Genomic DNA, 22,703 nt, shown 5'->3' with positions numbered 1-22,703 from the left:
TGCTTATAGACATTGGTATGTTGTCATCACAATGTGACTGAACATTATTGCACCGTTATGTGTAATACATTTGTAAAGAATACAAGCAGACTCCTGATTTTTTAAGTGCAATTGTGATTTATTTTAAGTGCTGCATATGGGTCCATGATAGTAAAACGTGATGGGTGGGGGTGGAGTAATGTCCATGGCAGAGTCCAGTTCTCAGTCGCACAGGTGCATTGTCCATATGCCTGTGGAAGGATGGAGCAGGGGCAGTTCAAGGTTGGACAGGGTGACAGTGTGGGACAGTGGGATGACATCAGGGGGTATCTTATGCTGGCAGGGGTCTTGGCATCCTACTCTGTCTTCTTGTGTGATCTCAGGTTCCGCTTGCGGGGTGGTTGATCTTCAGCAGGAGGTGGGGTTCTGGTGGCCTGTCGTTGTGTGGGGGCCTCCTGTCCACTAGCTTCAGCGGAGGTGGTAGGCTGTTCGTGGTCCTGGCTAGTGACAGGGGCCCTTTGGGGTGCCACATGGTCCCGCAATGTGGTGACTATCTGGGTGAGGGCCAGGACGATGGTCCCCATTGCAGAACCGATGTTCCGGAGTTCATTGCTGAACCCCATGTAGCGTTCCTCCTGCTGTGCCTGGATCTCCTGGAACCTGGCCAGTACCGTCGCCATCGTCTCCTGGGAGTGGTGGTATGCTCCCATGATGGTGGTGAGGGCCTCTTGGAGAGTGGGTTCCCTGGGCCGGTCAACCCCCTCTCGCACAGCAGCCCTCCCAGTTCCCCTGTTTCCCCGGACCTCTGTCCCCTGGACGGTGTGCCCACTACCACTGCCCCCAGGTCTTTTTTGAATTGGGGTGATGGGTCAGCCTGGGTGCCCTGTAGTGGCGGACACACCGCTGATTGACGCGTCCTGGAGACAGAGGCATGGGCCCGCTGGGTGGGAGCTGTGCTGGTATTCCCAGAGGGGGTTGGGTCTGCTGTGGCCTGTGTCTGTGTGTGGGGAACCGACTGTCCAGAGGTCCCCGATGGTCCGGGCTGGTCATCAGGTTCTAGGTCGACAGAGCTGCTGTCATCACTGGGGGCCTGTTCTGGGGGCGGGATGGACAAATCTGGACCCTCCTCGCCGGTGTGTTGGCGTTCGGGCCCTGCAGGGGTAAAAGAGTATGGTTATTGCTTCTGTGTGTGCCATGGCGTGCGATTTGTGGGTGCCCTTGTCCCCCAGTGCTGGCATTCCCTTGTGGGAGGAGTTGTGAGCGTGGTTTGTGGGGGGGGATGGGTATGTGCAGTGGTCATGCTTAGGTGATGGGTGTCCATGGTTTGTGTTGGCATTCAGGGATTGGTGTTGTGTTGGGTGGGTTGTGCTGGTGAGACATTGGCAGGGAGGATGTGTGCTGGGGGGTTGGGGGTGAGGGTGGTGGTGTGGGTTTGCATGCTGGTGGTTGGGGGGGGTAAGGTAGTTGAGATTAGACTTACCAGAGTCCATTCCTCCGCCTACTCCAGCGAGGCCCTCAGGATGCAGGATGTTCAAGACCTCTTGCTCCCATGCTGTGAATTCGGGTGGAGTGGGTGGGGGTCCACCGCCAGTCTTTTGCACAGCGATGTTGTTTCTTGACACCATCGACCGCACCTTCCCCCGTAGGTCGTTCCAGCGCTTTCGGATGTCTTCCCGGTTCCTGGGATGCTGTCCCACAGCGTTGATCCTGTCGACGATCCTTTGCCATAGCTCCGCCTTCCTGGCAATGGTGGTGTGCTGCACCTGTGTGCCGAATAGCTGGGGCTCTACCCTAATTATTTCCTCCACCATGACCCTGAGTTCTTGGTCCGAGAACCTGGGGTGTCTTTGGGGTGCCATGGGGAGGTGTGGGGTGGTGTTTGTGGTGATGAGTGTGGTGTGTGTGGTGGTGTGTGGTGTTTTGTGCGTGGATGTGGTGTGGGTGATGATGTTGTGTTCCTGTGTGTGTTGGGCTTTTCGATAGCTGTGCTCTCTCTCTCTCTCTCTCTCGCCTTCTCTCCAAATTTCTAGTAGTGGGGGTTTGTGGGTGATGTGGGTGTGTGTTTTATAGTTGATTGGATGTGTGGGAGTGGTGTGTGTATGTGTATCAGGTGTGTGTATTTCAAATTGCCCAATGTGGCTGTGTTTTGGAGCTGGGTGAGTATTTTGACCGCGGCGGTGTGTACCGCCAATGGAATACCGCGGTTGAAAGACCGCCGCGTGGATTCGTGGGTCGTAATGGCATGGGCGTGTTTGTGTTGGCGTGCCGGTGGAGGTTTGGTCATCTCCAGTTGATCGCTGACCGCTGATGAGGCGGCCTTCGGGTTTTTGGCGGTTTGGCTGTTGTGGGTCAGAATGACCGTGGCGGTTTACCGCAGCCACGGCTGTAGAATGGCGGTCTTTTGACCGGCGGTAAGAGCCTTTTACCGCCGAGGTCAGAATGACTGCCTAAGTCCGAAGGTAAAAAGTTGACCGGGACCTCCCAGCCAGCGTATCCGAGGAGGGCTCCATGGACGTCGGATCAAGATCCAGGTTTACCCCGGTCGTTTCACCTCGAAAAAACGACTAAATCCGAAGGTAAAAATCTCCACCGAGGATTCCAGCATTGCGTATCCGGAGAAGGGCTCCAGGAGGTCGGATTGGACTGGCAGGTTCGTCCCGCTGAAGAAAATCTTCGAAAAAAAGACTAAGGGGGTCATTCTGACCTCGGCGGTAAAAGGCCCTTACCGCCGGTCAGAAGTCCGCCATTCTACCGCCGCGGCCGCGGGAAACCGTCACGGTCATTCTGACCACCAACTGTGAAACCGCCAAAAACCCGACATCCACGGAAGGCCGCCTCATCAGCGGGCAGCGATAAACTGGAGATGACCAAACCTCCACCGCCACGCCAACACAAACACGCCCATGCCATTCTGACCCACGAATCCACGCGGCGGTCTTTCAACCGCGGTATTCCAATGGCGGTACACACCGCCGCGGTCAAAATATACACACAGCTCCAAAACACAGCCACATTGGACAATTTGAAATACACACACCTGATATACATACAAACTCCACTCCCACACACCCAATTAACTATAAAACACACACCCACTTCACCCACAAACCCCTACAACCACAAATATCTGAGAGAAGGCGCAATACACTGAGAGAGAGCACAGGGAACGCAAAGCACAACACACACAGGAACACAACATCATCACCCACACTACATCTACGCACACATCACCACGCACATCACCACAAACACCACCCCACACCTCATCCACACCACCCCATGGCACCCCAAAGACACCCCAGGTTCTCGGACCAGGAACTCAGGGTCATGGTTGAAGAAATTATAAGGGTAGAGCCCCAGCTCTTCGGCACACAGGTGCAGCACACCACTATAGCAAGGAAGGCTGAGCTATGGCAAAGGATCGTAGACAGGGTCAACGCTGTGGGACAGCATCCCAGAAATCGGGAAGATATCCGAAAGCGATGGAACGACCTACGGGGGAAGGTGCGCTCGATGGTGTCGCGACCCAACATCGCTGTGCAGAAGACTGGCGGCGGACCCCCACCCACTTCACCCCAATTCACAGCATGGGAGCAAGAGGTAGTAAACATCCTGCATCCTGATGGCCTCGCTGGAGTACACGGAGGAATGGACTCTGGTAAGTCGAATCTCAACTACTTCACCCCCCCCAACCACCAGCATGCCAACCCACACCCCCACCCTCACCCCCAATCTCAAACCCCCAGCACACATCCTCCCTGCCAATGTCTCACGAGCACAACCCACCCTAAACAACACCAACCCCTGAATGCCAACACAAACCATAGACACCCATCACCAAAGCATGACCATTGCACATACCCATACACCCCCCCCCAACCACCCTCACAACACCTCCCGCAAGGGAATGCCAGCACTGGGGGACAAGGGCACTCAAAATGCATGCCATGGCACACACAAAAACAATAACCACCCTATTTTACCCCTGCAGGGCCCGAACGCCAACACACCGCCACGGAGGGTCCAGATTTGTCCATCCCACCCCCAGAACAGGCACCCAGTGAGGACAGCAGCTCTGTCGACCTAGAACCTGATGACCAGCCCGGACCATCGGGGACTTCTGGACAGTGGGTTCCCCACACACAGACACAGGCCACAGCAGACCCAACCCCCTCTGGGAACACCAGCACAGCTCCCACCCAGCGGGCCCATGCCTCTGTCTCCAGGACAGGTCAATCAGCGGTGTGTCCGCCACTACAGGGCACTCAGGCTGACCCAACACCCCAACAACAACAGGGACCTGGGGGCAGTGGTAGTGGGCACACCGTCCAGGGGACAGAGGCCCGGGGAAACAGGGCAACTGGGAGGGCTGCTGTGCGAGAGGGGGTTGACCGGCCCAGGGAACCCACTCTCCAAGAGGCCCTCACCACCATCATGGGAGCATACCACCACTCCCAGGAGACGATGGCGACGGTACTGGCCAGGTTCCAGGAGATCCAGGCACAGCAGGAGGAACGCTACATGGGGTTCAGCAATGAACTCCGGAACATCGCTACCGCTATGGGGACCATAGTCCAGGCCCTCAACCGGATAGAAACCACATTGCGGGACCATGTGGCACCACAAAGGGCCCCTGTCACTAGCCAGGACCAGGAACAGCCTACCACCTCCGCCGGCGCTAGTGGACAGGAGGCCCTACCACAACGACAGGCCACCAGAACCCCACCTCCTGCTGAAGAACAACCACCCCGCAAGAGAAACCTGAGATCTCACAGGAAGACAGAGTAGGATGCCAACACCCCCGCCAGCCTAAGATCCCCCCGGATGTCATTCCACTGTCCCACATCGTCATCCTGTCCAACCTTGAACTGCCCCTGCTCCATCCTTCCACAGGCATATGGACAATGCACCTGTGCGACCGAGAACTGGACTCTGCCATGGACATTACTCCACCCCCACCCATCACCGTTTTCATATCATGTACCAATATCTAGCACTAAAAATAAATCACTCATTGCACTGAAATCATTCAGGAGTCAGCCTGTATTATTTACAAATGTATAACACATTACTGTTCAATAATGTTCAGTCAACTTTGTGATGAAAACATACCGATGTCAATAAGCATTAGTCCATGGGCTAACCAAGCAGAAGTCACGCAGTGGGTCATACAGCACTGAAAAGGGAAGGGAAAATCAAACTTCAGTTTAAAAGAACTGGGGGGAAATGCACAAAGTAAAGATGCAGGAGGCTTTCAGGAAATGTAAAATGGCGTGGGTGATTCCTACCTGTGTGCTACTGAAAATACTGTTGGATAACTGTGTCCCTGTTGTCTGTGTCGTCCCCGTCGTCTTCCTCCTCTTCACTCTCCACAGGCTCCACAGCTGCTACAACACCACCATCTGGACCATCCTCCTGCAGGAAGGGCACCTGACGTCGCAATGCCAGATTGTGAAGCATACAGCAGGCCACGATGATCTGGCACACCTTCTTTGGTGAGTACATCAGGGATCCACCTGTCATATGCAGGCACCTAAACCTGGCCTTCAGAAGGCCGAAGGTCCTTTCTATGATCCTCCTAGTTTGCCCATGGGCCTCATTGTACCGTTCCTCTGCCCTGGTCCGGGGATTCCTCACTGGGGTCAATAGCCAAGGCAGGTTGGGGTAACCAGAGTCACCAATTAGCCACACACGGTGTCTCTGTAGCTGTTCCATCACATAGGGGATGCTGCTATTACGCATATCATACGCGTCATGCACTGACCCAGGGAACTTGGCATTTACATGGGAGATGTACTGGTCTGCCAAACAGACCACCTGCACATTCATAGAATGGTATTTTTTCCTGTTTCTGTACACCTGCTCATCGTCTTTTGGGGGTACTAAGGCCACATGGGTCCCATCAATGTCACCAATGATGTTGGGGATATGTCCAAGGGCATAGAAATCACCCTTCACAGTGGCCAAATCAACCTCCTCAGGGAATACAATGTAGCTCCGCATGTATTTCGTCAGGGCAGACAACACTCTTGACAAAACCTTAGAAAACATAGGCTGAGACATCCCAGATGACATGGCCACTGTTGTTTGGAATGATCCACTTGCAAGGAAATGGAGTACTGACAGAACCTGCACCAAAGGGGGAATCCCTGTGGGTTGGCGGATGGGGGACATCAGGGCTGGCTCCAGCTGGGCACACAGTTCATGTATAGTGGCTCGGTTAAGTCGGTATCGTAGTATAATATGGCGTTCTTCCATTGTAGACAGGTCCACCAGCGGTCGGTACATGCGAGGATTCATCCTTCTCCTCGCAAGTCCCAGCGGACGGTGCCTAGGAAGGACAACATGGAGTACAGAGTCAAGCAAATCACAGGTACGTTCACCACAGCTTGCATAGCACACGGTTATCTATGTATTGAAAGGCGTGTATGTGTGGCAATGCAAGGCCTAGGCCTGTGTGACGCAGTTGAAATTAAGCCATGTGGGCCCTTGAAATGGCGGCTGCCTGACCTGTGAAGTGGGACAATGGGATGTGAGGTCAATGCGCTGGCGTGGCACACCGTGGCGGTAGGCGGTCGAAGACCGCTGTACGAAGCCGCATTGGTTAACATTGAAGCCTATCGGTTTCAGGAGCCAATGACGAGGTGCGCCGGCGGTCGCGGTACGCACCGCCGCGGTACGCACCGCCGCGGGCGTGACCGCCATTTTCTATCTGATTAATCACTCGAGACCTGATCTTTCACAGGAGAGGACCTATACTGCAAGTGCTGCTGTGACCTCGGTCTGGAAGTGACAATGGCTGCTGCGACTGGGGAAAGGGCCCCTGCCTTCACGTCTGAAGAGTTGGAGAAACTTGTGGATGGGGTCCTCCCCCAGTATGCGTTACTCTACGGTCCTCCAGACCAACAGGTAAGTACACTGGGTGCACATTGAATGGGCTATGCCTGTGTGGAGTGGGGTGGATGTAAGTTGGTGGGGTGGGGAGCGAATGAGGAGTGCAACGCACGACAGATGAGAGCATGTGCCACATGGCAAAGTTGGGGAGGGGGGGCATTCACATCTAACATGCAGAAAAATGATGGAATTTCATTTCCCACCCTGTACATGTCAACTAGGTCAGCGCCCATCAGAAAGTCGACATTTGGCGTGACATCGCCAAGGAAGTCTGGGCCCTGGGGGTCCACATCAGACGGGGCACCCACTGCCGCAAGAGGTGGGAGGACATCTGCCGCGGAACCAGGAAGACCGCCGAGTCACTGCTGGGGATGGCCTCCCAACCTAGGAGGGGTGCCAGTCGTACCCTGACCCCCCTGATGTCCCGGATCCTGGCGGTGGCCTACCCTGATTTGGATGGGTGCTTGAGGACATCACAGCAGACACAAGGGGGTGAGTATCTGCACATTCTGCTATCTTTATGCGCAGTGGAGGTGTCTGGGTGGGGGAGGAGGGTTGTGGGTGTCATTAGGCCAGGGCGCTTTCTCTAGTGTAGGCCTCTCCTTTAGGCATGGCCCTGTGCCCCCGCCCCCCACCTCTGTAGGGTGCCAAGTACATCTATCCATGGTCCTGCATCACCCATGTGCGCGTTTGTTGTCCCTATACCTGTTGGCCTAGTCAGAAGTACTGAGTAGTGTACCCCGATTGCGCGGCTCAGTGCATGAGGCTCCTGTGTCTGTCCTCTCCGCCAACGGTGTTGACAATGCATGCACTCAACCTGTTTTTATTTCTCCCCCCACCCTGTTTCTTCATCTTCTTGTGCATGTGTGCATTAGCATCATCAGGTGGAGGAGATTTGGCATCGGAGCACGAGGGAGCTGCAAGTCACAAGGCCCCGGTGGGCCGTGGTACAGACACCGAGGGCACCAGTGATACGGAGGGCGAGGGGAGCACCACAACGGGGACCGGTGGTGACACCAGCGACACCGACACGTCCTCGGATGGGAGCTCCCTAGCGGTGGCGGCAACATCCTGGCCCCCCGCCTCTACAGGTACAGCCGCCACCCAGCGTACCAGGCCTGCCCTCCCAGCAGCCCCTCAGCCTACGCTCCGTGCCCGCTCGCCCAAGAAGGCGGGCGTCTCCTTCGCCCCAGGCACCTCAGCCCTGCCCCAGTTACCCCTGCTGCCCTCAGTGAGGAGGTCATTGACCTCCTCAGGACACTCATTGTTGGGCAGTCTACCCTTTTGAATGCCATCCAGGGGGTAGAAAGGGAGGTGCATCGGAGCAATGCCTACCTGGAGGGCATTCATTCGGGTCAGGCTGCCCATCAACGATCGTTCAATGCTCTGGCCTCAGCACTGACGGCAGCCATTGTCCCTGTTTCCAGCCTCCCTCTTCTAACTGCCTCCACCCTGTCTCTGTCTCCTGTTCCTCAGCCTATCCCATCCACACCATCAGACCAGCCTGCACACACCTCAACACCCAAGGGCAGCTCATCCAGACACAAGCACCACAGATCCCACAAACACTCACGCAAGCAACACCCAGATGCAGACATACCAACAGTCACTACCACCTCTGTGTCCCCCTCCTCCTCGTCTCCCTCCTCCCTCCCTGTGACGTCTACACTCACACCTGCATGCACACCACCATCAGCCAGTGCTTCCATCACCAGCACACCCTCCAGTACAGTCCGCACACGTGCAGTCACCACCCCCACTGCCATTTACACGTCCCCTGTGTCCTCTCCCACTGTGTCTGTCACCCCCTCTTCCAAGACACACAAACGCAGGCAGTCACCCACCCAACAGCCATCCACTTCACGACAGCCTACGGCACAATCACCTGCACCCAAGGACAGCACACCTGACTCTCCTACAACCACCTCCTCTTCCTCCACTCCCATCACCACTACTCCCACCCTTTACCTTGGTCATAAAAAACTTTACCTCTCCAATCTAAACCTCTTTCCCTCCCCTGACCCACCCCCTCCATCTGCTAAGAGTCCCAAGAGCACCTCAGGCACCACCAGCCCAGCTTCGAGTGTCACTGTGGTGCATGGGTTCTGGAGTCCACCCTTTGCCAGCAGTGACACTTCTATCAGCAGCAAGGGGACAGCCAGCCCCCCCCCCAGGCAAGAGGACCCGGAAAGTCAAGGGCCGCCGTGAGAGGACTGACACGGCTGCCCCCAAGGAGCAAAGTTCGCGCACTTCACCGCTGAACAGGGCCCCACCGTGCAGAAGAGCACCGCTGAACAGGGCCCCGCCGTGCAGAAGAGCACCGCTGAACAGGGCCCCGCCGTGCAGAAGAGCACCGCTGAACAGGGCCCCGCCGTGAAGATAGGCACCGCTGAACAGGGCCCCGCCGTGCAGAAGAGCACCGCTGAACAGGGCCCCGCCGTGAAGATAGGCACCGCTGAACAGGGCCCCGCCGTGCAGAAGAGCACCGCTGAACAGGGCCCCGCCGTGAAGATAGGCACCGCTGAACAGGGCCCCGCCGTGAAGATAGGCACCGCTGAACAGGGCCCCGCCGTGCAGAAGAGCACCGCTGAACAGGGCCCCGCCGTGAAGATAGGCACCGCTGAACAGGGCCCCGCCGTGCAGAAGAGCACCACTGAACAGGGCCCCGCCGTGAAGATAGGCACCGCTGAACAGGGCCCCGCCGTGCAGAAGAGCACCGCTGAACAGGGCCCCGCCGTGAAGATAGGCACCGCTGAACAGGGCCCCGCCGTGCAGAAGAGCACCGCTGAACAGGGCCCCGCCGTGCAGAAGAGCACCGCTGAACAGGGCCCGCCGTGAAGATAGGCACCGCTGAACAGGGCCCCGCCGTGCAGAAGAGCACTGCTGAACAGGGCCCCGCCGTGAAGATAGGCACCGCTGAACAGGGCCCCGCCGTGAAGATAGGCACCGCCGAACAGGGCCCCGCCATCTCAAGCGCTGCTCCGCTGGGCCCTTGCTGTCAAGCACCGCTCCACTGGGCCCCGCCGTCTCAAGCACCGCTCCGCTGGGCCCTTCCTGTCAAGCACCGCTCCACTGGGCCCCGCCGTCTCAAGCACCACTCCGCTGGGCCCTTCCTGTCAAGCACCGCTCGCATGGGTCCTTCATGTCAGGCACCGCTCCGCTGGGCCCCGCCGTCTCAAGCACCGCTCCGCTGGGCCCTTCCTGTCAAGCACCGCTCCGCTGGGCCCCGCCGTCTCAAGCACCGCTCCGCTGGGCCCTTCCTGTCAAGCACCGCTCCGCTGTGCCCCGCCGTCTCAAGCACCGCTCCGCTGGGCCCTTCCTGTCAAGCACCACTGGCACAATGACAGTGCCGGATCTGTGTCGAGCTACTGTTCACGGTTCACTGTGCCCACCATGCCTCCTCCTTGACCAGTGGAGACTGTTATCCACTTGAGAGACTGTGGCTTTGCACTCCCCAGGATTGAACAGTGGGCAACCCACCTACTGTAGAGACATTGAGAGCCTGTGGCTTTGCACTCCCCAGGATGGCACAGTGGGCAAGCCACCCACTGTAGAGACATTGAGAGACTATGGCTTTGCACTCCCCAGGATGGCACAGTGGGCAAGCCACCCACTGTAGAGACATTGAGAGACTGTGGCTTTGCACTCCCCAGGATTGAACAGTGGGCAAGCCACCCACTGTAGAGACATTGAGAGACTGTGGCTTTGCACTCCCCAGGATTGAACAGTGGGCAAGCCACCCACTGTAGAGACATTGAGAGACTGTGGCTTTGCACTCCCCAGGATTGAACAGTGGGCATGGTGGCCCCTTCATGGATCTGGCGTCGTGGACTCATGTGGCTGTGGTGCCCCCCCCTTCCCTTCCCCCTGAGGTGCCTGTAGTTTTGTCATCAGATGCCCCTGCAGTGTTCTCTCCAAAGGACTCAGGTCTCCTGTGTGGGCTTTGCCCTTGTGTTTATACACTTTGGCCCACGGACACTTAGAATGCCATCAAATGTGCAGGACTAATTGCCTCGGTTTCTCGATTGAAGAAAATATTTATTTTATTTTTTGTGATTTTTTAATTGCTATTTGACCATGAGTTATCAGAGGCTATTTTTTACATACATTTTTATTCACAATTTAATTATGTCTTTGCATTTTTTGCGGGGGTTGGGTGGTGTCACTGTGACTTGTTGCTCTGAATTGGTGTGTACATAGTTTGGGGGGGGGTGGGGGTCGCATATGTGTGTGCCGTAACCTTTCCTCCTCCCCCCTCCCCTGTGTCATAGGTGCAGTACTCACCGTTGTCGTCTGCGCCGGAGTTCGTACTCGTGGTAGATGAGCAGGTAGACGAGAGCAGGTAGGATGTTTAATTCGGGTTCCATGCTGTTCTCTGTCCTCGTGGAGTGCATAGAGGTGAGCGTTTTCCCGTTCGTAGTCTGTTTCCGCCGTGTTTTTATCGGCGGTGCTCCCGCCCCGGAAAAGGTGGCGGATTGGTGAGTTGTGATAGGGTGGGCGGTACATTGTCTGCCGCCTGTCTGTTGGCGGTGACCGCCGCGCTGTTTGTTTGTACCGCCGTGGCGGTCGGAGTGTTAATGTGGCGGTCTCTGTTGGCGGTTCCCGCCAGGGTCAGAATTCCATTTTTTGGACCGCCGGCCTGTTGGCGGGTTGGCCGCCGCATTATCAACGACCGCCAGGGTTAGAATCACCCCCTAAGTGTGAAGGTAAACTTTTAACCGAGATCTCCCGCGGCCTGTAGCCGAGCAGGGCTCCATCGTGGTCGGCCTTAAACTTTGACTTTGCCCCGGTCGAGGTGCAACCAGATGACCCGATTGGCGCTTTTTGTTTTTAGGCGCTAAAAAATTATAATTCTTTAAAAATTCATATCTCGGGTTCCCCTTATCCGATTTTATTCGTTTTGGTGTCATTTTAAAGATAAAAATATAATCTATTTTTATAAATTGGTTTTGGATTTTTAAACTGTTTCCTGTGTTTTATTTAATTACTGTTTTGTGATATTTGAATGCTTTACACTCTGTCTCCTAAGTTAAGCCTTGACGCTCGTTACCAAGCTACCAAGGGTTGAGCTGGGTTTAATTTACTGAGACCTAACTGGACCTAAGTGGAGGTTAGTGGCCTATTGCTAAGTGTAGGTACCTACCTGCCCTTACCAATAACCCATTTTCCAAAATTTTTTGGTGAGCAGTGGTGGGATCCTGTACTTGTGTTCAGTATTACGTTACAGTTTTAAGTAAAACAAATTAAAAATCCTTTAAAGCGTCCTAGTGCAAAAATTGTTTTTAATTTGGATTAATTTCAATTATTGAATTTTTGTGATTTTTCTAAATTCTTGTTTCCAATTTTTGCAAAAAAGTTTTTGTTGACACAAAACTAGGGAACCATGGAGCTTGATCTGGCTAGCCTACCCACACTGACAGTAGTTCAGCTTAGGGGGTTGTGTACTGAAAGAGGGTTGCCTGCAACCACTGACCTCAGGAAGCATGTCCTGATCAAATCCCTGACAGCATGGGCTGAGGCCCATGAGGTAGACCCAGAGGGAGCTCCAGAGGAGGGAGAAGTAGGGGAGGATGCTAGCTCTAACCACTCAGGGGAGGGAGGGCATCTGAGCCTAAGTGAGGATGAGGAAGACCGGTCCTCATTATATACAGTCACTAGGGGCAGACCCAAAGCTAGTTGGGGGAAGGGGGTTCCTTCAGGAGGAGAGAACCTGTCCCTCAGAGAAAGAGAGCTGGAGGCCCAGCTAGCATTCATAGCTTTGGCGGCAGAGAAGCTGGCCCTAGAAAAGAAAAAGTGGGCAAAGAGAGACAAAAGAGATGGTGGCAGCGACAGAGAAGTTGAGGTGTCCCTTGGTGGGGGGTTTTGCCCCAGATTAACCAAGGGGGTGGTTCCTGCTTATGTAGAGGGGGATGATATAGACAAGTGGTTGGAGGCCTTTGAGAGGGCACTCCAAATGAGAAGGGTTAGGCCTCAATACTGGGGTTCCCTTTTGTGGGAGTTGGTCCCCAACTCAGGGAGGGATAGGCTTCTGACCTTAAGGGGGGAGGAGGCAGATTCGTACCCTAGTATGAAGAGGTGCTTAACCAAGACGTTTTGTCTGACCCCAGAGCAGTATAGAATGAAGTTCAGGAACACCCAGAAGGTCAGTACCCAGTCTTGGGTTGACTTTGTAGACACCTCACTTAAGGCACTAGAGGGCTGGATTATTGGTAACAAAGTAAATACTTATGAGGGGTTATACAATCTGATCATGAGAGAGCACATCTTGACCAATTGTACCCAAGAAAGGTTACTCCAGCATCTAGTGGACTCTAAGCTGACCAACCCTAGAGAGCTAGGGGAGGCAGCTGATGAGTGGTTGAGAACCAGAGTGGCTGTCAAGTCCCGGGGGGGAGACTCCAAGAAGGCGGGGTCAGGTCCCCAAAAACCTAAGGAGGGAGGTGGTAAGCCCACCACAGAGACTCCCTCTGTACCCCAGAACCCTAAGAAGGAGGAGAGTAAATCCTACTCCCACTCTGACAAGCAGAGACAGGGAGACCCAGGGTTAAAAAAGCTCTTGGACAGCAAAACTTGCTTTGACTGTCAGCAGACAGGTCACTTCAGAGGAGATGCAGCCTGTCCAAAGAAGGTGGTTAGCACTGGGCTGTCCAGTGTAGCCATGGAGGAGGACTCCTCAGATGATGAAGTCCTACTAGCATTGAGCTGGGAGACAGGACCAGATGGTAAGCTGGTGATCCCTGAGGGTGGGAGTAGGCACTTCCACCCCATTGAGGTGAATGGGATCCCTACCACTGGCCTGAGAGACACCTGTGCCAGTCACACTATAGTGAGTGACCGGTTAGTGACCCCAGACATGTATGTCCCAGGAGAGACTAGGAAAGTCAGGATAGCCACAGGGGAGGTCACCTCCAAACCTGTAGCCATAGTGCCCCTAGAGAGGGAGGGTATCCTTGACTGGTTTAGGGTGGTAGTCAGTGCTGACCTCCCCCTAGATGGTATCCTGGGCAATGACCTCCCAGAGGTGAGTCTGGTCCCAGATGGGGCGGTCACCCAGGGCGCACCCCCAAACCAAAGTCCTGGGGAGTCAGTCCCTACATTTAGGAGACAGGGGTCCCCAAGAAAAGGAAAGAAGAAAAGGAAGGGTAGGCCACTCTTAAAGAGAGTTCCAGTGAGCCAAAGGCCTTCTGCCCCAGTTTGGGGAGAGCCCACAATGTTGGCACTGGTGAGGCCTCACCTGACCCCAAGGAAGTCCTGAGTAGTCAGGCAGCTGTCCAGATGCAACGTGTTGCCCCTGCACTGACAGAAGGGAGAGTGGAAGGAGGGGGTCTGCCACAGGAGGTGGTAGCCCCCCACTCTAGACAGCAAGAGGGGTGCCAGGACCCCACAGTTGCCCCTAAAGCAGCTCAGCCACCTGTCAGTGGAGAGCTTAGGGTGTGGTTCTGGGTACTGACAGCTGTCAGTAGCCTCTGCTGGGTGCTAGCCTTCCTGGCAGCACTGTACTTGGCCTGGGAGGCAGACCCCAGGGCCAATAGCAAAGTAGGCCCCCTGACCCTTTTGGTCATGGTGGGGTTGCTCAAGTGTTGGGTGACCTCTTTGGGTAAGCTAGGTGTTGCCCTAGCAAAGTTAGGAGTAGGGGAGTTGGGCACCTCACTACCCAAGTTGGCAGAGAGAGAGGAGGAAGACCCCCCTAGAGGGAAGTTTCAGTTTGAGATGGGTCCTTTCACTGTTGGGGTGGGTTCACTACCCAGAGGGAGTGACCCTGACAGGAGGATGTAAGGCAGAGTAGGCCCTGCAAAGGGACAGCCAGTTTTCTTCACTGTCTTCCTCGCCTAACAAGCCAGGAAGACTCTCCCAGGGTAGGGCTGAGTCTCCTGGGCGTGTGGGCTGGGGGGGCTTGCGTGAGAAAACAGGGCTGATTGCAGAGGCCCCCTCACTTTTTGCCACCCTTTTTCCACTTTTTGCGGGTGTTTTCCTGACTCTGATGGTGCCTTGGGTACTGCTAACCAGTCCCAGGGCCTGTGCTCTGTGTAAAATCAATATGCAAATTAGGCTAATTATAATTGGCTAAGTTAACCTACCTATAAGTCCCTAGTATATGGTAGGGCATGTAGGTTTAGGGACCACAGCATGGGTAGTGCACCCATAGGCGAACTGCTGAGGTGCCCAGTGTCATTTTAAAGGCAGGCCTGCCTTGCTGGCTGCTTTTAAATTAAAGTTATATGCAAATTCGACTTTGGAATTAAAAGTAGTTCCAAAGTCTTAAACTAGCTTATTTTTACATATAAGTCACCCCTAAGGTGTGCCCTATGTGCCCCTAGGGCTGGGTGCCATGTAACTATAAGCAGGGACCTTATAAAAATAGTTTTATAAGCCCTGGTGAGGTAAAAACAGCCAAATTCGTTTTTCCCTCATTGTAGTAAATGGCCTTCATAGGCTAGAATGGGGAGACTTTATTTTAATTTTTTAAGTCTCCTTAAATGATGCATACCAAGAGTTTGGTATCAAATTAATTGTTCTAATAAATCCCACAACTTCCAGTTGTGGGATTTAATATAACTTGTTCAGGTAAAGAGTTTTAAACTTTACCTGAAAAGTTGCCAATTTCAGCCCTGCATTGTTTTTGCTGCTGTGCTCTGATTGGCCAGCCTTGAGCAGCTTGACCAAGCTGCCTTGATGAGGTGTGAAGTGGCCTGGCTTCACACAAAGGAATGTGCCTGTGGGAAGGAATCTCCCCTCAGCAGATGGTGAGGCAGGAAGGGGGAGGGCTGCCAAACTGGTCTTCAAAGGCAGAGAAGGACATTTGGAGCAACCAGCAACACCTACACATCCTGCAACCCCAGACAGCTAGGTGCCCCCTTGATTAGATTAGGAGAGGGCAGGAGAGGTGTGTGTTTATGATTAAGAAATAGACGGTAAAGAAAAATCTCTGAAAAAGAGACTAAGTCCGAAGGTAAAAAGTTGACCGGGACCTCCCAGCCAGCGTATCCGAGAAGGGCTCCATGGACGTCGGATCAAGATCCAGGTTTACCCCGGTCGAAGGATTTTCACCTCGAAAAAACGACTAAGTCCGAAGGTAAAAATCTCCACCGAGGATTCCAGCATCGCGTATCCGGAGAAGGCCTCCAGGAGGTCGGATTGGACTGGCAGGTTCGTCCCGCTGAAGAAAATCTTCGAACTTTGCCCCGGTCGAGGTGCAACCAGATGACCCGATTGGCGCTTTTTGTTTCTAGGCGCTACAAAATAATAATTCTTTAATAATTCATATCTCCGGTTCCCCTTATCCGATTTTATTCGTTTTGGTGTCATTTTAAAGATAAAAATATAATCTATTTTTATAAATTGGTTTTTGATTTTTTAAACTGTTTCCTGTGTTTTATTTAATTACTGTTTTGTGATATTTGAATGCTTTACACTCTGTCTCCTAAGTTAAGCCTTGACGCTCGTTGCCAAGCTACCAAGGGTTGAGCTGGGTTTAATTTACTGAGACCTCACTGGACCTAAGTGGAGGTTAGTGGCCTATTGCTAAGTGTAGGTACCTACCTGCCCTTACCAATAACCCATTTTCCAACATTCTGGTATCACAAAATGAAACTATTGAGGAGAGGAATGACACCTTAACAAAGTGTGTACATCACATTATCCAAAGGGATTAAGCTGCTTCATAATATTGGTGGTGGCAGTTAATACAATGACTCAGCACTGCTTATATGATGGCTACAGCTTCATATCCAACAAAGTTGTGTTTGCCTGCATCTCACACAACTAGGCCTTGGAATGGTCAAATATAAATGTCTCCTCTCTACTGTGTTGGCTTAATTGTTACTAAGATGTCATGTTAATTCCTTCCTCTAAAGTGTAACTGATCACCACATGTACTGAGCTGCCTGAGTCCAATAGTTACTGCAAGGTTCACACATTTCATTTCAACAACTTCAATACCATGGCAAAATAGCACAATCAGCAAACCTACCACTTAACAGTGCCCGAGTTCTATACTTTCAGTCACACAAAATCTTTGGATGTAGATTCCACACTTCAAACTATAACAATGTACTCTATTGCTCAACAGGTTGAGCTGGCACAGCACCTGGCCAGACATTGTCCACTGACCAGAACCCCAACCCACCTCTGCATGAAGCCCTCCGTGATGAAGACACTCCTGGACATGTGGACGTGGATGTCAGTCCTGGCCCATCTGGGCAGCCTGATCAGAGGGCAACATTGAGTCTCACTGTGCCCAAAGCAACACCTCCCACTGTAGTTGCTTCAACATCACAGACAACTTGCCCAACAGCCTTTGTACCTAACACAGTGGCTAACATCTTATGCCCCCATTCCTGGATTCTGATGTACAAACCAACAATCCTGACACTGAGGGTCCAGGACCTGGTTGGAGAGGCTCATGGAGATAGGGTCCATGGGAGGGATGCTGTGAGCTGGCAGAATGTGGCCACTAAGGCCACTCACAACCAGGATACCATTAGCCACATTTTGAGGGTCTATAATGAGTCCCAAGGTGTGATGGGACAGGTGCTAACTGAACTCCAGGAAATCAAGCAGCTGCAGAGGGACATGAACCAACATAACACCACCATGGGCATCCATAAAACTCTGAGCAGGGACTTTTCCCCAAAATCTACCCCTTCCAGTGGGCTAAATTAATTAAGCACAAGTACATCTGTAGCAGACACAGGAAGGAAGGCCCTGCCAGAGGACCACCCGCCCTCAAACTTCCCTTCCTCTGCACCAGCTGAACTCCCCCCTGCAACAGCTGAAACCCTCCCCCCTCGCAAGCAGGTACATCCAAATAAGAATCTAGGAGGGGCAGATAGCAAGACATGCTTAATGACCTTCTTTGTGTGTCACACATCCACTCTGTGGACTGATCCTGAAGCCCATTCCATGCTGGATGGGAGGAGTACTCTGGACTGTGCACTGAAAGTGGTGTGGCATCCACTCCTATGATTTCATTCACCATGACTGACCCCTTCACTTTTCATGTATGTAACTTTTTTGCCACAGTTTGTTTTCACCCTTAGCACTGTAATAAATTCACTAGTCACAAATTCACTGTCTGCTGTCTTAAAGTTCACATTTAGCAATGTAGATATATAAGAATATGTGAACCATAAAATAAAAAATAACTACTTGTGGAAGCAGGGATATGTTGCATGTACAGTGTCCAGCTCAGGATTAAAATCATTCCACACAAACACATACATAAAAGTATCTTGTCAAAGAAGTAATTTTATTACATTGTTGAGCTCATAGACTGTCAATATGTCTGAAAAATAGCATCTCATTCATGATGAAATTGTTGTGCTAAATATTCAAATGTACAGGTACAGAACTCCAGACCATGGAAGGAAGAGGTAAATCAGACATTGTCCTGTAGAATAGGCAAACATGAAATTGGTTGATGCCATCAGCTGGAGCCATATCAGCTACCTCACAAAAGGAATCCAACATCATATAATGCAAGACTCAGACAGATGGTAGTACAACAGTTTCTGATCACAGAGACATTGCAACCCAGTGCTTCTGGGTATCTGGTGGTATGACAAAAATAAATACCAGTGATGTGCCACAGGCTCTTTTGCCTACAATGTTGAAACACATCAACAGCTACATATAGTTCATACAAGAAGAGTGTTTAGCCAATGTGAAGGTAAGCTAACATGAATTCAGCCTAGGACCACGTCTTTTCTGACCACATGATGACACACATGGTGAATCAGGGTCACCACAAGTCCAATGGAGTCTTCTAAACTCCCATCCTATCACTGTGCAAGCTGTCTTGGCACAGGTCTTTTACACCCAAGATCTGTGACCTATATTCCTAGGAACAATCCATATCTCCTTCTTATGTCTGAGCAGCATCATATACCTGCCAATGTGACAAATGTCCCAAAGAAGATGTCATGGTGAAGGTACCTGAAAAAACACAAAAACAAGGAGTAGAGTTATGAAACCATACATATGACATAATTCATATAGCAAGCATCTGGAGAAGGCAGTACATGTCATATATCTAAAACAAAGAAAACATCTGCAAAATGTGATGGTGTCAAAAGCTTCCTTATCAGACACACTTTGCCAGTATTTACCAAAGCTACAGCTTCCAAAGTTTTCCAACAAGAGTTCATTGTACAGTCAGTCATGACATCTCATGACATACTTACACTCAACAGAACAAGCTGTTGATGAGTTCTTGTTGCAAGTCAGCTCCTTCCTCCTCACCATTATCATCTTCATTTGACATTTCCAGATTCTCACCTGCTGGCACCGCAGGCTCCCCTCCTCGGGGATATAAAGGGTGTTCCTTTGGAGCATGCAGCAAACCACGGATATCCGGCTTTCCCAGGTGAAACTGCTGTCCAGTTTTGTCTAGACAGCAAAATCTAGTCTTCAAACCCCAAAAGCCCGCTCAACTGGCCACCAAGTTCTTCCATGGGCCTCATTGAAGTGGACTTCCCTGGCGAAGTTGGATTCCTCCATGGTGTTAACAACCAAGGACGGTTGGTATATGCTGAGCCTCCTGTTTTGTAATGAGACATAAATTGCCAAGGAGTTGCATCCCTCCTGATTGTAGCACCTGACATTGCACACACAAGATCACAACAGATGTAACTCACCAACAAGCCAGGCCCTCTCTGGTTGCATTTGTATCATGTTAATGTTAAGAAATGTTATAGCGTGACTAATGCCTGAGTGCGTCTTGATACTAACGGACATCAGGTGAGAAAGCTTGAAATAAAAGGAACATTTTAGGAAAGACAACGGATTGCGCTGAAATAGCCAAGTCTTAAGTAATTTTCTAAAGGTAGGAAGGTTTGACTCATTCCTCAGCTAGAAAGGCAATTGGTTCCATCGTTTGCTAGCCCATTGGTGAAGCTTTTGTTACCCCAGGATGCCGTATGAATACAAGGAGTCTTGGCTAGTTTTAGGGTGTCTAATTTAAGGCTCCTACCTGGGAGATACCAGGAGAAGTTCTTCCTTAGATAATCGGTACCTAATCTACGTAAAGCTTTATGATTCTGAAAGCTGCTATTGAAGGCTACTCTCTTTTTTATATGAAGCCAATGGAGATCCTCAAGGGCTTTTGAGACCGAATCAAACTTCTTTATTTCTTTAATTAATGGGCTGCTGCATTTCAGACTCCCTGAAGTTTTTTTAGAGAGGTCTGCTGTAAGCCCAAGTACAGGGCATTGTGAATAGTCTAGCCTCGATAACACCATGGAGATCACCACAGTTTTCTTAAGATCCATTGGAAGAAAAGGCAGTATTTTTTAGTAACTTGAACTGGAAGAAGCATCTTGAAATGATATTATTAGTTAGGTCCACAAAGGAGAGTTTGGAATCAAATATTACTCCAAGATTTCTCACTTTTGTGGCTGGTGTGGGAAAGTCTCTAAGATGCTGCTGCTACCATGAGCCCTTTGAAAAGTATTTGTGCTTTCCAAAGAACTGCACCTCCGTCTTATCAGAGTTTCATTTAAGACAGTGATTCCCTACTCAGGTAACCTCTGCTTGCATATAGTTATGAAACTTGGTAGCTGCTTACTCAGTGTTACCACTAAAGGACACCACAATTTGTTGTCATCTGCGTAGGAAATTGCAGCCAAGCCAAATTATCTTATAAGCTTCGTAGGGGTGGCAACGTAGATATTAAAAAATATAGGACGGAGTGAGAACCCTTGTGGGACCCCGCAAGGTAAGACAAAGGGGTTGGAAGTAAACTCCGTAGAGTTACCGATTGCTCCCTATCTATTAGGAAGGAACATAAAGGATCATGGGTAGAACCACCAATTGTTATTTCAGCCAGTCGTTCCTTCAAAACTGAATGACTGACGGTGTCAAATGATGCATATAAGTCCAATAGGATCACGGCAGCTTTGCCACCTCTGTGCATGATGTATCTTATTTCTTCTGCTGCGAGTAATAGGGCAGAATTTGTGCTATGGGTTTTCCTAAAACCAAACTGGGCACTGTCCAAAATATCATTCTGTTGAAAATATTTAAAGATCTCAGTATTCCTATGCTTCTCAAGAATGTTTGTGGGGAAGGGAAGACACGCGATTGGGCAATAGTTTTTTTCTTCCATGGGTCTAGGGTGGCCTTTTTTAATGAAAGCAAAATGTTAGCTTTTTTCCAGTCATGAGTAAAAATACCATTCTTAACCACCAAGTTAAGATTAAGCGAAGTAAGAGAAGGAGCTAGGAAACAGCTGAGATTTGGCAGATGTTGGGGAACCAGTGGTCTGATTGAGAACCTGATTTGATCTGTTAAATCAGACTACTTCACTGGTGGAAATAAGAGGAAAACTAGTAAGCTTCGGATGATTCTTTTGGGTTGCTATATGGGTTGAAAGGGTTAGCTCAGCATTTGCTGGTGGGTTAAGAGATTTGAAAACATTATAGATACATTTTTAAAATCAGCTGGGGTATAGTGCTGTTCCACATAACAAAGGAATCATGAGCTGAACCTGGAAACCGGGCATAGATGTTTGAAATGTACAGATCTGACAAGCAGACAACTTGCAAGTTGATTGACTGAAAATGCTCCCTGTTGCAATAGACTTGTTCACTGGCATGCGGTGGCACAAATGCAACATGTGTGCAATCAATGGCTCTCCCACATGTGGGAGACGACCAAACACATAGTCAACCTTCACATTTGCTAATTCCTCACATCTGGGGAAACCTTATAAATCTGTCAATGTGTTTCATCATTGCTGATAGCACGTCTTTTCAAACAACACTCTACATAGGTTGTGACATACCACAAAACATAGCCATGTTGTATTGAAACGATCCTTTGGCCAGGAAGTGTAATACTGCCATGAGTCTCACAATGGGGGGTATATATGTCGGATTAGTGCCTTGAGGCATGAGATCTGCCTCCAACTGACAAGATATAGCTTGGATTGTTTGACTACTCAGATGGAACTTCTTTACTATGACACATTCTTTCATGGTCTGAAGTTCTGGCAATAGATGGTAGACTGAAGGTTGTCACACACCCCGTACCCGAGGGTAGTTAATTGTAGAATCAAATGATGTGGAGCATTAGTCACTGTGTACAGACCAACATATCTGATGAGTGACAACAAAGCCATGTGAAAAAAACATTGCTGACAAAAACATTACACCCATTACACATCAAAACAGACTGCTACTCAAGGTCCAGCTAACATCCCCATGGTTATCTGCAACATATATGTAAACATGACACAGCTATCTGCTCCTCTTGTGCCCCTTGATATTGTAACATATGTTTGGACCACCAGAAATACTGTCACCTGTGGGTTACATTGCACCTATTTAATATGGCACCTGTGACCAGCAACTCACTTCACTGATGATTGATTATACATGTTGTGTTGCATTTTACAGTCCGCAAAACTGTAGTTTTAACTGCCAAAATGGCAGACGCCTGACCTCTTTCATTGAACAGTAGGAACCTCCCTCTGCATGCGGAAGTCGACTGCGTGGTGCACGGGTTCAACCATGGCGGTCACAGCCATTGGATAGCTTATGTTGTTTACTGTGGTGGTTGCAGGATAATGGCTGTGGCCATCGATGGTGATGATCACGCATGTGGCATGCATGTACACTGTGTTTAGGAAAATGACTTCCTTGCCTCCTTACACGGCAGCCATCACTACCTCAGCTATGTTATCTGCTGTGTACCACCTCTGGGAGCAACGAGGCCAGGCAGGTGAAAGGGCCTCTGCCTTCTCTCCAGGAGAGCTGGAGATGCTAGTGGAAGAGGTTTGTCCACTGTATGGCCAGCTCTATGGCTCACCAGAGGAGCAGGCAACTAACTCA

Source organism: Pleurodeles waltl, chromosome 1_2, assembly GCF_031143425.1.
Source record: "Pleurodeles waltl isolate 20211129_DDA chromosome 1_2, aPleWal1.hap1.20221129, whole genome shotgun sequence".
Lineage (NCBI taxonomy): Eukaryota > Metazoa > Chordata > Amphibia > Caudata > Salamandridae > Pleurodeles > Pleurodeles waltl.
Note: the sequence above shows the minus strand (reverse complement) of the source record.